Below are 17,359 nucleotides of genomic sequence, written 5' to 3'. Positions count from 1 at the left end.
TCTGAACCTAAATTTATTAGCACAAATTAACTGGAGATATTGTAACAAATTAAAATCTGAACTCAAACTTACTAGCAGAAATTAATTGGAGATACTGTAAGAAATTGAAATCTGAACTTAAATTTACTAGCACAAATTAACTGGAGATACTGTAACAAATTGAAATCTGAACTTAAAATTACTAATACAAATTAACTGGAGATATTGTAACAAATTAAAATCTGAACTTAAATTTATCAGCACGAATTAACTGGAGATATTGTAACAAATTATTAAAAAATTATTAAAGAACACGATACAACAATATTATACGTTTCGGCTGTTAAATGTCGTATCGATATTTAGTGTAGTGTTAGAAAATGTGTCGTGAGGAAAGTTTGGTGTGTTATCCACCACCCTAGTAAGAAAAACATAGTTGTTTCATTTTCCAAGTTAACATGTAAAACAAACAAACTATACGACAAATCCGAGGAAGGACTGGCAGAATTGGGTAGTTTGACATCCTTTTAGTTTGATAGATAATGTTTGGGAAATGTGTTCAAATAAGAAACTTATGTGTAGAGAACATTTGTTGCAATAATATTTACACTTCCATTCTTGCTCTGAGACCACCAGTTACTTGCAAGGTTTATAAATTCCATTACTCTGACAACAAAGAAGCCTTCCTCGTCGTCAGATGATTTTGTTTCTTAGATAATATCTGAGAGCACTTTGTTAATACTATACCATGAACTTTTTTTTCAACAAGGCAGCAAAAACATATTATCAAATAACACACAGCAAAGTGTCAAAGCAAAGTGTGATTCGGCTATGAGGACTTTAAACTCGTTGTAATGTAAGTTTTTAAGTTAAGATTGACAAGTAAGTTACCTTAAAAACGAGAACCAGAGTTTGTTGTCTTTCAGCTTTCGTGTGGCTCCATTCTACTTCATATAACAGATCTCTGAATAGTATATACACCGTGTGTTTTTGTAGTTTCACTGAAAGCAGTATATAGAAAATAATTAAAATAAACAACACCTATTGTATTGGGCATTAGTTTAAAAAGACGATAGAATGTTTGTTTTGTTTTTTTTAATTTTGCGCATAGCTACACGAGGACTATCTGCGTTAGCTGTCCCTAATTTAGCAGTAAAAGACTAGGGGGAAGGCAGTTAATCATCACTATCTACCGCCAACTCCTTTATCAAAGAATAGTGAGGTTGACCGTAATATTACAACGACCCCACGTCTGAAGAGGCGAGCAAGTTAAGAGTGACGAGAATTCGAGCCCGTGACTCTCAGATTACGAGTCAAGCGCCCTAACCACCTAGCCATATTGGACCGGACGATAGAAATAGAGAATTATTAAAATAAATAAAAATTATCTTATTTGGCTTTAGTTTTAAAAATATGTTTTAAAATAAATGTGACTTCGATCTGATTCGATGATGAAATGAAAATGAATTTAAATCAAGCTTCACTATTAATGATTTTCTTCAACTTTTATAATTACTCCATTATAGATTTTTGATTACTTCATTATATACTTCCAATGAAAGGTGGGTAAAAACAGCATTTCAGATATTTTTTATTGTCATCAACTGTTACCCAAAAAACATCTGTAATTATCATGAATCGTCACCTTCGACAACCAAAAATGTATATAAAATACTATTTCTATACAATACAATAAGCTTAATGCTGTAGTGTAAAAAGTCCATGTTGTTCTAGTTTAAGTATTTTATTTTACAAAATAGCCACAGTAACGTTGTTGAAGTAAAATTCAGTTAAACTGAGTGTTATTGAGACTCATTTCCAAAAAAATTTCTTTACAGCTGAAATTAATGTAAACTGTTGTATTACAGATGTTGATTATGTTATATTAAAACGACTTAGGAGTTTTACGACGCTTTTGCAGTCCATGTCTCAGTTTGAAAATTCTAAATCCCAGATCTGAACCACATTTTTATGATCTGGGTGTATGAATATTTTGCATCGGAAGATAGTAATTACATACCATTCTAATGAGCAATCAGTTTCTAGTGGCATCAGATAACGCCAAGAAATGACAAAACATAGTTCTTATACATTTCATTCCATCTCAAGTTTGTAACATCTGCGTTTTCCATGTCATTTGTTGAGTTAGAATTTCAAAATCAGTTTAATGTAACGTTCTCAGTTCCATGTAAAGCCGACCTTAAAAGCCTATCTTACGTCGATAGTTGCGAAGAGCAGTCTTATTTTTATCATTTATTCTTTCTTTCCTATTCTCCCTCATTGTATTTACTTCTCATTGATTCGTTGTCATTCACTTACATAAGATTTATATTCCACATACTCATTCGATTCTTTCGCTGTTATCTTTATGGCTCATCTATTTTCTGTTGTATACTTGTATATATTCTACAAGCTATCATTCTTTCACTTTATGTTTCTCATCTATCTTTTCTTACTTCTTTGCATTATCTTTATTGTTAATTCTTTCTTTAATTTTTTTCAGTCTCCTTCTTAATATTTTCTTTCATTCTTTATGCCCTTTGTTAAACCTATATAATATATATTTCCAACTATCCCACCCTTTAATGTTTAATTATCTTAGTTGTCTCATTGTGCCCTCTTGCAACTAAATATCCATTCTATTTCAAAACATTGGTCAGTAAACACCATTTCCTTTATTTTAATCAAACGACTCTTAACTCAAGCTAAAACGAAACAACATAAGTTAGATTCACAAAATTACTCGAGACAAAAAGAGTAAAAAACCAGGGCATTCATTTTCCTCAGTGACCACAAGTAACTCTATATCGCAGTGCTGTCAAGGCGGACTATAGTACAAGTCTTATTGTCGGTATATATTGGACTTAAAATATTTATATGCACCAGTTTGCGTAGCTCTTCAGAGGTTTTGAAAAATCAAAACATGTAACTGCACTTTAATCTTACATATTACGGTATCTATCTTTTGAGAACTGGCACAAATATAAGTAGAAATACATGCAGAAAAATACGTAGTAAAGAGAAACATTACCATTTTGAATCACATCAGCTGTTTATTTAGTTAAGCCTGGGATTGTGTTAAGTATGGTATCAATCTCTCAGTTAAGCCATAGGATAAAACGTTTAAGAAATAAAGAATTTTCACTGGATACTAGTATTTTCTCTTTATTAAACATGCTTACAGTTCGGTAGGCACTAAGCTAACCGAATTATTCTTGGCAGACATATACACTTTTAAATAGTCTGGTTTTTTATGTTCTTTACAAAATGATAAGTTGTCAGTTCTATAATATAATCTAAGCAACTTTTTCAATAAAAACGAATGTTTTTCTGCTACAAAGAATTTGTAAAAAATATTATATATTTTACATTCTAGATTAAATCGAATTAAATTATTTTGCACATAAAACTTTAAAATTAAGTGGCGAAGATGAACAGTCTGTTCAGGGTTTCTGAAAGATCATTTTGTTTCAGATTACTTAATCAAAACTTTACACATATGGTTCAAATTGCATTAAAAATCATCTCAGAGGTTTCGAAAGATTAATAAAAAATGTATCACTGTTTATCTTAAATTTTAGTCATAACTTAACCTTAAATTTTAGTTATAACTATCAATTAACTAGCGGCCCGGCATGGCCAAGCGTGTTAAGGCGTGCGACTCGTAATCTGAGGGTCGCGATTTCGCATCCCGGTCGCGCCAAACAGGCACGCCCTTTCAGCTGTGGGGGCGTTATAATGTGACGGTCAATCCCACTATTCGTTTGTAAAAGAGTAGCCCAAGAGTTGGCGGTGGGTGGTGATGACTAGCTGCCTTCCCTCTAGTCTTATACTGTTAAATTAGGGACGGCTAGCACAGATAGCCCTCGAGTAGCTTTTTGCGAAATTCCAAAACAAACAAACAAACAATCAAACAAAAAATCAATTAACTTACAGGCAGGCAAATGTCAAGAACGTTTCTTGATTTGTGTCTCAAAATGGGTATTAAAACCTTTATTTCAGTAAAAGATTTAATACCCAGACGAGCCATCTTGAGACACATTTTTATTTCAAGTGGGTTTTTCGTCATCACGAATTACTTCACCTTTCTTGATTTGTTTAATAATTATATTACCTGCATTTAAGTAAATCTTTAACAGTTTCTAGCCAAACTTTATTTCCCAATATAACAGTTCTCTTGTGAGTGAATAGAAAAATAAAACCTGAACTATCTTTTACTTACAGGTTTTTTGTGACATATTGATTCTACTTTAACGTACATACAAGCAGATCCAAACTCTCTTTCTACCACTGATTTATTTTCAGATATAACTTTTTATATTGCTGTGTACACAAATGATTTCTATGTAACAGTTCTGATAAACGTTTGTAACAGACCAGTCAAACTGTAGTAACAATGCCAGTCACTGAAGTAGATGTGGTTTTGTACTAACATTTTGTTTTCCTAGTCATGTTTGTATTGTATTAGAAATAAGGACTGAATGACCTCTGTAGTGTATTATGTGAGAATACAGACAGTATGTTACGTCATATTCCTGATGTTGACATATTACTGACATGGACAAAAACACAAGATCTACTTCTAAACAGCTTCTGAAGTGAAAATAAAACTTGTAAAATGCTGGTAAAAACGGACATACGAGTGTCATATACTTTGTAGGATAGGTCAAAAGGTTGTTCTTGAGACATATAACAAGTTTTTCATATCTATCACAGAATGAAATCGAAGGTTGTTCATAGCACTGCACAACGAATCAGGAGACTGTTTATACCGCTGTACAACGAAGCAGGTTTTTTAATAGTGTTGCAGAACAGAAGACTGTTTTTGCTCTGTACAACAGAGAAGAATGTTATTTGCAACATCAAAGAGTGGAGAAGGTCGTTCATGATCTCGTTGAAGTTGTTTATGAAGTTGTTTATACAGCGAATCAGACAGTTGTTTATGTGTTCGTGCAACCTAGCTAATATTTGTTCATATGTTTATTTATTTGTGAGTAATGAAATATACGTTTATATTAAAACATGTCCACTGCTTAAAAGTCCCACTAAACTGTTAGAATCCTTTGTCATCAAGATAACGTGAAAACATTGTTTACGGTGAAATTATTGAATAAAAAATGCAATTATTTTTCTGACTGGATTCTACAGTCTTGATTCTGATCGAATATCCATGATTTTGTATTTCACAAAGCATTATATACTTTCCAATATAAGGTACATACTAATGTGACTGTTATCGAGCTTATAGCAATTCATAAGTAAGAAATAAATAAATAAAACGTTAAATAAATAAAAACAGTTTACCTATGATACCATCGAGTTGTACTTCAACTTATTCCCTTTAATCGAGTTGTACTTCAACTTATTCCCCTTTTGAGTGAAAAGGTTAGTGGAGCAGTAATTGTGCGGCAGTTGTTTACTTATAGCAACATTATAAATCATTACTGCATGCTTCAGATTGAATAACATTAATCTTTTATACTAATGTTTCATTATAAACAGAATCATAAGACAATGCCGAAAGCACTAGAAGTAACCATATTCGCCTTGCTGTCAGAGCTATACCATGCTAATGCATGTAACAGTTAACCACATTAATCTTGCTAATGTATACCACAAAACTATAGACAACAGAGTTACCCTATATAATACTTTTATAATAAAAGCTATATCCTAATCCTGGAAATATCGAATTCAAGTACATGAGCCTTGCAATTAAAGTTATATCACAAGACAACGAGAATAAAAAGTAACCACGTTAACCCTTCTATCAAAGTTATATCCCAACACTGCAGAGAAAAAAAAAACACCTTTAACCGTACTATCAAAGTTATTTCATAAACTGCGAAAACAAAATAACAACGCGAACTCTGTTATAAGAATTATACTATAAAATTGTAGAAACTGAAAATAAATGTACTTCATTACATCGCATTATTAGAGGTACCACAGTAACCTTCCTGTTAAAGTTATTGTATTGAATTGCAGGTCTGTAAGTAATAGATTCATACCTTGCTGGAATAGCCTTGATTTCAAAATTTTACTACAATAATTCAACCACGAAATATACATCACACTAAAATGTTTACCTTATTGTTAGCGTGTTGTGGTTTTGTTGTGTTGTTGTTTTTTTTAAAATAAAATAATTACTTAGATACTTATTCAACGGCTACTCATAAGAAAAATGCTATGATGGAACAGTCAACGTTAGTTGATTGGCTAACAGAAAAATAAATAATGTTGTAGATCTGACCAACTATCTTTATCAGTTTTGTTTTTAGCATGTATTATTTGTTTGTTTCATCTAAACTACGAGTTGAACATGGGGTGGTTGAACTATCGGAAAAACAACATATTTCTGTCATATTACCATTTCCATTAAAAAATAAAGGGTTCTCCTATCTATCATTGAAAAACTGATGCATCAAACGACAGTAGACTGCTCGTGGTGCGCTGATTGAACAGACAAACCACTGTAGTATTAAAAGCTCAAAAATTCATTACATTCAAATACTATATGTACAAAATACTATTTAGAGATAAGAAAGAATGTTCTTATCGGAATGGTTTTGAAGACAGATTTTGATTATCTTGTTATCCTGCTTAACTACAAACTATCCTGTTTAACTTATTATTCTTTTTAATCTCAAAGAAGTCTGTTTATCTTGTTATTCTTTGTAATTACACAAAACATGTTTATTTTGCTATCCTGTTTAATTAAAAAGAAGCCTATTTATCTCGCGATTTGAATAATTACAAAGAAGTCTATTTACTTCGTAATCTCATATAATTACAAAAAATATACATTTACCTTGTTGTCTGATTAATAAAATGAAGCATATTTATCTTCTTTAATTGAAGCTTATTTATCTTATTATTATATTTAATTACAAATAATCTTATTTATCGTACTATTCTGCTTAATTTTGAAGAAGCATGTTTACCTTGCTGTCCTCTTTAGTTGCAATAAAGCCTGTTTATCTTTTTATCAGTTTAGTTACAAAGAAGCTTTTTATGTTACTATTCCACTTAATTACAAAAAAGTTCGTTATGTTACTATTCTGTTTCTTTCTATCTGTTTAATTAGAAAGAAGCCTGTCTGCTTCACTATCTGCTTAATTAAAAAGCAGCTTGTTTACCTTCTTATTTTGTTCATTGGCCAGGTGGTTTAGGCTCTCGACTCGTAATTTGATGGTCGCAGGTTGGAATCCCCGTCACATTAAACATGCTGGCCCTTTCAGCCTTGGGGGCGTTATAATGTGACGGTTAATCCCACTATTCGTTGATAAAAGAGTAGCCCAAGAGTTGGCGATGGGTGGTGATGACTATCTGTCTTCCCTTTAGTCTTACACTGCTAAATTGGGGACGACTAGTGCAGATAGCCTTTGAGTAACTTTGCGCGAAATTCAAAAAACAACCAATCAATCCTACTTCGTTTAATCCCAAAGAAAGCTGTTAATTTTACTCTTCTATTTAGTTACGAAGAAACTTGTTTATCTTCCTATTCTGCTTAATTTTAAAGAAACATGCTTACCTCACTATATGTCTAATTAAAAAGAAACTTGTTTACTTTGTTATTCTATTGAATTGCAAAAACACTTGTTTACCTTGCCGTTTAATTAAATAGAAGCTTGTTTACCTTGCTATTCCGTTGGATTACAAAAAGCCTGTCTATCTTAAAAGTCTGCTTAATTATATAAACATCTGTTTGCCTTACTATCGTTTTTAGTTGCAAAGAAGCATATTTACTTTGCTATCTGTTTAATTCCAAAAACGTCCTATTCTATTACTCTTCTTTTTAATTACAAGGAAGCTTGTTTATCTCACTATTCTGCTTAATTACGAAGAAGCTCGTCTATTTTACTATTCTGTCTAGCTACAAAGAAACCTGTTTACCTCGCTATCTGTTTAATAACAAAAAAATTCTTAAGTTATTATTCTTATTACTAACAAAGAATAGAATCTTGTTTATCTTACTTTTCTGTTTAATTTTGAAAAAAAGCCTATTTACCTTGTATCCTGTTCAGTAACAAAAAACCTGTTTATCTTACTATTCTGTTTAATTGCAAAGAAGTCTCTTATGTTAATATTCTGTTTAATTATAAAGACGCTTATTCATCTTACTACTCTGTTTAATTGAAAGTAAGCTTGTTTAATATTGCTATCCTCTTTAATTATAAATATGTTTTTTTATCTTACTGAATTGTTTAATTACAAATAAGCAGGTTTATTTGGTTATCCTGTTTAACTATAAAGAATTATGTTTATCTTACTATCCTATTTAGTCATAAAGAAACCTGTTTATCTTACTATTAAGTTTAATCACAAAGAAACCTAACATCTTATTATCCTGTGTAATTACAAAAAAAAAAATGTTTTCCTTGCTAACGGTTCGATTTTAATTACCAAACCGTGTTCTTCTAGCTATTACGCTGGAAAATTTAAAACTATTTATCATGCTATTTTGTTTATTTATAAAGAATATTGTTCTAATGTTATGTTGCCTAATGACGAATGTGACATCCATACTTTTTAATTAATTATAAAAACTTTCTTTTGGTCCCGTTTATTTGTCAAAGATGTTTTTTCCTTGTCCTATTTAAAGCAACAAAACTATAATTAGTTTTCTGAAGTATTCTATATAATTTTGAATAACACTATTTACCTTGGAGTCTTTTCATACTAAAGAGTGATTAGTGATTCTTTTTAATCGTAGAGCACGCAATACGTTACTTATTTTGAATTTCTCGCAAAACTACTCGAAGGCTATCTATGTTAGCCGTTCTTAATTTAACAGTGATAAACTAGAGGGAAGGTAGCTAGTCAGTCAACGCAGCCTATCACCAACTCTTTGATAGTTTTTTACTAACGAACAGTGGGAGTGGCTATCACATTATAACGTTCCCACATCTGAAAGGAGAAGCATTTTCAAAGAATGGAATCCATCTATTGAACCAACAGTCTATGCTTTCCGTTATTGTTTACTGAGAAACATACACAATGTTGTTTTACTGCGCCCTGCTCAATAAAACGAGGGGTATTTACCTTGCTAATTCAGAGATTATCTTACATTGTTACCCTGCATATTACGCCTATTTGTATGTTTATTACAAAAAACATTTTTTCTTCTTTTTTGCTGAATGATAAGAAGGAGGGTATTTTTCACAATATTTTGTAATTTAAAAATTATTCTTACTTCGTTGTCGGGACGGACGTGACACAGTGGCTAAAACACCAATATACATACCAAGATGTCCAAGGTTCGAGCGCACGACACACAGCTAAACATTCGCTGTCATTTCATCCGAGTGTGCTTTATAATAATAACAGTCAATCATGTTGTTCCACTGCTGACTGATTGTCATCCTGTTGGTCATCAGCTCCAAATGAGGGAATATTATTGTTGAATTTGGGGTTTATAACCCAACTTTTTAGCCCACGTGTCGCCTGATATGCTGTTGAGGTTGAAACTACCAAACACTTGCTACTGCCCGGCATGGCCAGGGATTTAGGGAGTTTGATCCGCAATCTGAGGGTTGCGGGTTCGAATGCCGGTCACACCAAAGATGTTCTCCCTTTCAGCCGTAGGCGCGTAATAATGTAACAGTCAATTACAATACTGCTAGGTAAAAAGTAGCCCAAGAGTTAGCGGTGGGTGGTGATAACTAGATTTCTTCCCTCTAGTCTTTCCCTGCTAAATTAGGAACGGCTAGCACAGATAGCCCTCGTGCAGTTTTGCGCAAAATTTAAAACAAACAAATAAATTTTTGTTTCTTATTCATTTAAAATGTTGTTGTCTACCATGAAAGTTTGGTAACCCACGTGTCTGGAACATGAATCTAAGGATTCATAGTTTACTACTCTTTGCCACAAAAAATTCCCTCCACACTTTGAGGCCTTAGGTGTGTTCCTAAGAGTGACAGTCAAATACTAATATGCGATCAGACTAGCTGTCTTCTCGCTTCTAGCAGTTCAAAATCCGACATGTTTTTCGCAGATAGGCCTTATGTAGACGTACACGAAATCCTGAAACAACAGTACCTTTGTATCCTGTTTTAATTAAACGTTGACGTCTGTCCACGCTATTGAAAAGGAGCATGTTTACCTTGCTATCCTGTTACATTTTATAGAAGTCTGTTTATCTTTCTCTTCTGTTTAATTATAAAGAAGTTTGTTTATCTTGCTATTCTTCATTTTTTTTCTGTTTGTTTTCTGAACATGGTCGTGTTCAATGATAAAGACTGCTGGAAAACTTATCAATAAATGAGTGAATGACAGAATTTGTGATTTTTTCTCAACTTAACTACACTAGATGAATATTTATCTTAACTTTAGAGGTTGGTTCAATTGGGTTGTAAACGTTCCCTCACGCTTTTCAGTTGCAAGTTTATTACCTTCATAAGATTTTGAACATCGTAACTAAAATGTTATAATGTTTCGTATTCATTTAAAACACATAAATGTACACAAAAATATAGAACTTTACACTGACACAGATTGACATAAACGTTTCCTTATTTCTTTAAAATGTCTAAGACTAAAGAAGCAATATTTTATTTCAGAAATTAAATTTTCTTGGAAACCTTCCTGTAAATGTATTGAATCAATAGTTTTCTAGATTATTAACTATGAAACGTTATTCTTGTTACAAACTAGAACTTATCACTCCAACATAAGAGCGTCTCCATAATTAAACTTTTTACCTCAACTTACATTTACAGTTCTGGAACTAGCAGGACAAAACTTAGTAGGCGGACGTTTATGTATATGGCATAGTCTCCCCCCAACCAAGGTATATATATAGTTTGTTCGTTTGTTTGAAGTTAAGCACAAAGAAACGCCATGGGTTATCTATGCTATGCCCACCACAGGTATCGAAACCTGGATTCTAGTCTAGTAAGTCCGCAGACATATCGCTGTGCCACTGAGGTGCAGGTATATATAGAAGTCTATGAGTAGGTTTACAGACCCGTCGAATCTGGCACAAGAGTTTTTGTATTCTCGGACCATTTCGGAATATTGTGACTACTGTGTTTGAAAGCATGTTCACATCCTCTCTCATATATTAGCGAGACCAAATCTCACATATTTATGTACTCTAATTCTGCCCAAGAGAATTTCAAGTGCCGCGGCTGTTGAAGATTCCCTCTTGTTTATTGAGTTTTGACCATTGCTTTATTATATTCGCACGTGTTTCTAAGCTCATGTTTATGGTATTTACAAGACTATAACTTTATGTTTATGATCCGTTAGTAAAGACTGACCCCTCTTCTCTTTTTTCACACCCATTAAAAAAAAAAACACCTTTCCATACTTTGCCCATTAAGAATTACCTTCTTTCCAAACCCCTTAAAACTCTCCGACTTTTGATAACTACTGGATTATGACCTCCGTTAATATGGATGTATTAAACTTTCTGGTTTCATAATCGTTATCAAAGTTCGACCTTCTCAGCATTTGTTTCCGTTAGTTACTTAATTTTTATATCTATATCAATTAAAAAATGTTCAAAATTACATTCCTCTTTTCAGAACATTACCTTCACGTTCATAATTACATATGTAATGACGCTGTCAAGCTCTAAACTCTATCGCTGAACTAATGAATCCAACAGACATTCTTTTTTTAAGTGGCATGAAAAAAATTAATTTCGGTAGAAAACACAAAATTATAGTTTCTATAACCCTTATTATTACGCTTCACTGAAGGAGGAGGTTATTAGCGCTTTGGTCATACTGAATGTATCATTTCGTTAAGTACATATGACTGATTTATATTTCTTTGTAATTTATCGTTATTAAAGGCTCGCTTTAGTTAACGTGTCAGAAACCTCTTGTTCACACGTTCATGCCCGTCTTTAATATCTGAGGCTTAAAATCATAACTAAAAACTCTCGTAAAAATGTCTACCTTCTTCAGCGATTATTTATCTTTCTCTAAATGGCCAATATAGAGAATTATATATTTTCATATAATCCCACGAATTTACGGTCTGAACTTGGTAGTCGTCTATACCGACTAAAGTGTTGTTATTTTACTACACAATACGAAGAATCAGTAAACAATATTCTGCTCCATGTGGTTTGTCGATACCATTGGAAATTCTGCCTTTACTTTAACAAATTTCAAAAGTTGTAAAAATCTTTAGTTTACACATGACAAATCAAACTGAGGACTTAATCCTGCGGTGCGTGTGTGTCCATAATATTCGCTCCCCCCACCACCACCAGTAGCGCAGCGGTGTGTCTGAGGACTTACAACGTTAGCTTTGTATTACAATTGGAGGAGGCAATCCTGGATTTGTGTTTGTTATATAAACTTCGGTGAAAATACAGAATATTTCTTAAGGAACACGTTCCAGTAAGTAAATGTTCAAATTGAATACAAACATAACATGAAACACATAAAGAAAGATTGATTTTGAAAAACAAGCTTCGTTTCTTTCTGTTAAATGAGTTAAAACAACATATGAAGCACTGAGGGATATTCGTATACCTTTACCGATATACTAGCTAGCACTTTGCTTTGCGTATTCTGTACTTATGCTTCCAAGACTACTGACTAACTGATCTTTAGTGCATAACTAAAGAAATACAGCTTCTTAGATAATGTAAAATTGGACAGTTCTCTTTTGTATTATCCAGAAGAGACACTCCGTATTATGTGGCCCGGCATGGCCAGGTGGTTAAGGTGCTCGGACCGCAATCTGAGGGTCACGGGTTCGAATCCCAGTCACACCAAACATGCTCGCCTTTTCAGCCATGTGGGCATTATTATGTGACGGTCAATTCCACTATTCGTTGGTAAAAGAGTAGCCCAAGAATTGGCAGTGGGCGGTGCTGACTAGCTGCCTTCCCTCTAGTCTTACACTGCTAAATTAGGAATGGATAGCGAAGATAGCCCTCATGCAGTTTTGCGCAAAATTCAAACCAATTCGTATTATCTTGTTCTTTCTTGATCGATTAGCTGTTTATCGGACCAAATAATTAGAAGCGTCCAGTAGTAGCGATATGTAGTAATGAATGTGAGAATGTAAAATTAGGTTTATTTGAAGTACTCGGTAGTTAGTACATACGGTCTAATAATGACTACATTCAACAAACTTTCTCTGACTTGAAATAATATCTTCTCCACCTTTCTTGACGAACGTCGTGTGTAATTCAAAGTAATGAAATTCTCTGCTCTCTGTGCAGTTATTAGCAATTTGCAATTGATTCACCACACTGTACCTCAATCGAATTTTAAATCACTCATTGGAAAGAGCAGTACTGTCTGAAAATAGCTCGAGAATACATGATTTCAACCATGGAACTAATCTAATATCCATGCGAACCAAGGCGGCTGTTTGACGTCAATAACCAATATCTAATTTCGATTTTTTAAAATTATCAACCAAGATTAGTTTAACAGAAACTTAAAATTAGTTTTCTTACCGCTTATTCACTTTTTACTGTATAACTTTGCATCAACTGTCACTCAATTTTCTTTACTTATATACTTCCTGTGAAACAGAAAATTAAAATAATTTTTGGAACTTTTTCTTTCCAAGAGTCAGTGAATCCCAATAAATATATCATAGAGAAATGAATAATCATATTTTAAGAATATTTGTGTTAGAAAAATTATGAGAGAAAAATTTATTTTCTAAACTCATCTACATGAAAATGTTTGTTTTTGAATTTCGCACAAAGCTACTCGAGGGTTATCTGTGCTAGCCGTCCCTAATTTTGCAGTGTAAGACTAGAGGGAAGGCGGCTAGTCATCACCACCCACCGCCAACTCTTGGGCTACTCTTTTATCAACGCATTGTGGGATTTACCGTCACATTATAATGTCGCCACGGCTGAAAGGGCGAGCATGTTTGGCGCGACGGGGATGTGAACGCGCGCCCCTCAGATTACGAGTCGCACCTCTTAACGCGCTTGGCCATGCCGGGCTCACATAAAAATAAAGAACTTAACACAAAATATTAATATGAAAAACGAACAAAATTTATAAACAAATATGAGAAACGGTTAATTTCGTGAGACTTACCTTGTTGGTACAATATATTAAGTATCATTTACAATTACGTTTTAATTATTTTATAACATTTCTCTGTAAAATTCATTTTAATTTCGGGTTTGATTTCAACGAAGGTAACCATATGCGTTGAATGTACTTTAGGGTAACGTACTTATTATTTGCTTCACCTTCAGTATGATAAATACATGAATGGATTACTTACAAATCTTATATACAGGCGCAGTTGTTTTAGCTTAACATAAGGGTAAGGAATGAAGCTTCTCAGAATCATTGAGTTAACTAACATCCGAATGCTTTACTTCTCATGATGGCCAAACATTCGAAATTATCGAAGAACAGGAGTGATTGGTTGAACAACGTACTGACCTGGTAAATGTTTTAATGTGTAACATGGAAAGAATAACTAAAAATATTCAGTATTACATGTAGTAAGAATCAAATTCTTGTATTGTGGTAGACTACAGATAAATCTGAAACCTCAAACGGACAAATTACGAAGAATGTGGGGGAAAAAAAATTCTTTGAACCTACGTGACTTTCGTCATAAATATTAATCTATTATTTTTATTGTAGAAATACTAACTAAATTTTTTTAAAGGTAAAATAAATACTGTTGCATAACTTAAATGGATTGACACTTCATGAAAACCCTTTTTATAATCGTCTGATAGTTGAAATACAAAAAAATTAAGCCCCTCATAAACTTACAACATCATAATCTAAGTGAAAACACTAGACTACCTAAGCACTCTAGTTTAATCAAACATCCTAGTATATCTACACAAACTATCAACATATACAACTTTTCTGTTTTCTTCCGAACTTCAGACAGGGACAGATTAACATGGTACATTTTTGTCTATCTTCAGAGAGTAACATTTGCCATTGAAGAAATACCCCTTGATGACACTTTTCCGTGCACCAAAATATGTTTTCCTACAGGGGTTTTATAGTGGTCTCATTAATTGTACACATTTTAAATAGTTATTTCTATCGGAAACACCTTTAACTTTCTTCATACAGGAAAATATTATTTCAAATTCGGGACACATTCTAAATTTCACAAATATACATTTTTTTAAGGGACAGTTTTCACACTTTCAAAATTTACATTTTTTAACGATAGAAACAGATATAAACTTCAAGATACACGTATTTCAGTTTTAAACATTTTCACAGACTTTAGAAATTCACACATATATAATGATACATTCGAAAGACTTTTAAAATTGATATTTTCAAGAAAAGGCATTATTATAGACTTCAAGAATGAATGTTTCCATTTTAAATACTTTTTAGATACATAAAATATGCTTTTCGAAGGAGGATAAAACAGTGTTGCGAGCTTTAACATGCTTACATAAATTTCAGATCAGCCAGTTCCAACAGAATGTTTACGGTATTTCAAATTATAATGAAGCGATTGTAATCAACTAAACGTAAAATCAAAAGTGGGTTATTTATTCTATAAATGGTGTACCTGATTTCATGAGTATAATAAGATGATTTCTTTTGAGAGAGGCGTAGGTAGATTTCGCTTTAATTAAGATATATTGCCTTTTATAATCTTCTTGGGTCTTGTAGAGCGTTGAGTACGTTATATAAAAACTATTATTAATATGCAAGTCACCAAATTACGTGATAAATACAGCCATGAAAAGTCACGGTTGGATGCCAGGTACAAGAAGTCCTTTTTGACATTGGTTGTCATTTCATAGGTGTTGTGATGCTACCGAAACAACAGACAACCAATAAAGACAGAGGTTAATAGCAAAAGCTGTCCAAGTGTTCCAGGCAAAAGAGCACAACATAACCAAAAAGGACCAAGTCACAATTCACGTGTACATAGACTACTTTTATCTCATGTCCATTCCACTGTCACGTAATCAAGCCACTGAAGAATGAAACTGATATTAATGAAATTTCATACCAAGACTAACCATTCGTACCGCTGGATATAGAACAATCAAATGTTTTATCTCACGTGCTGAATAATTTAAGAACTCATATCTGCAGTCGACATCTAGTGTCAGAATGCGTAATTTTGAAAGATACGTTCTGTCTCAGTGGTATTTTAATTTTATTAATGTGACAGCTTTCACTGATTTGTGTTTACATATAAATAAAATAGCATTTTCTTTTCGCTACATTTTCCTGATATTAATCATACATCAAAAAAATAAGTTACACAAATGAGTAGCACTTTAGTACCCAATCAACTTGTATATGTGTTTTTTTTCCCTTAGATTTCCCTGGTATCGATCGTACATGGAAGAAATAACAAATAAAGTTTTATAATATTGTAACATTTCAGTACTTAGTAAACCTTTATATGTGTTTTTCAGTTCCTAAACTTAAAATACATTATCAGTAAAACGAAATATGCCACATCTTCATAATGACATATCACATACAACTTCTCATGTAGGATTTTCTTACACGCCCTTCCTGTAAACCGACTTTTACGTCTACTTGACGATTTTACTGAATTGTCAGACAATACACTATTATCCAGTGGCAGCGTCAGGATATTTTCGTTGGGGGAAGGGGGGAGGGCTGAGGTAAACTGTGGAGGGGCTTCCCAAAATGCCATCAATATGAAGTACAGATGATAAATTATAATAATGTAAATACCAAGGTACATTTCAGAAAGGTGTGCTATTTTGAACTGCGTTTTCAATGCAGTTTTCATTGGAAACTCATGCTCTGATTAATAATTCATTATTACAAAATAGAAATAATCTGTTTGTGAAAATATGCGTATATGTAAAAGAGGAAGCTCACCTAAATTCCACCCAAGGTAATACATAATAATAAAGAAAATCAAGATTAGCTTAGATTGAACATTTAATATACCATTAAGAGTAAAGCTACAAATCAAAAGAAATATAACATAAATAAATAGTTTACATAACAGAAACGAATTATCCCATGTGAAGTTAATACACTTTGAAGAAAAGTAAGGTCACTATCACGCTAACTATCTTTCACCATGTTGTGTTTATAGTCAATATTACTTCAAAACAATGCACCTGTTCTGGTGATTGGCAGCAAATGTGTCTATAACAGTATCAATATCGAGTTGTGTTGCCCTCCTGGAGTTTACTATATGACAGCAAGGTTACTGGTGCGGTTGTAACCACTGCTGTTGCGCAAGTATGTCTTGAGAAGCTTCAGACATGAGAAACTTCTCTCACAGGCAGCTGAAGTGACAGGCAGGGTCACAGCGATGCATACAAGTTTGTGGAGATCTGTGAAGGTATCCTTGTATGGCTCCAGCATGGTTGCAAGCTTCAATGGTGTGGATACTTCCTGCCCCTTGTCTTTCTTCCTGGCAATTAGCCGGTTCAACTGAT

At 33.1% G+C, this 17,359-nt stretch overlaps 1 protein-coding gene across 3 annotated transcripts in view; it reads right to left on the bottom strand.

Annotated features, from left to right (window-relative positions):
* The window catches only part of LOC143253644 (A-type potassium channel modulatory protein KCNIP1-like), a 141,358-nt gene that overhangs the window by 51,409 nt on the left and 72,590 nt on the right, over window positions 1-17,359 (bottom strand). The window contains exon 1 of one of the 3 annotated variants that reach the window (XM_076507856.1): window positions 871-972. The exons of the other annotated variants lie outside the window; for them this stretch is intronic. The gene's annotated coding sequence lies outside the window, so the exon portion shown is untranslated. Of the gene's footprint in view, window positions 1-870; window positions 973-17,359 lie in introns of those variants that run through there. 3 annotated transcript variants of the gene reach the window in all.

Source organism: Tachypleus tridentatus, chromosome 1 (assembly GCF_004210375.1).
Source record: "Tachypleus tridentatus isolate NWPU-2018 chromosome 1, ASM421037v1, whole genome shotgun sequence".
Classification (NCBI taxonomy): Eukaryota; Metazoa; Arthropoda; class Merostomata; order Xiphosura; family Limulidae; genus Tachypleus; species Tachypleus tridentatus.
Note: the sequence above shows the minus strand (reverse complement) of the source record. Positions and strands in the feature narration are given on the sequence as shown.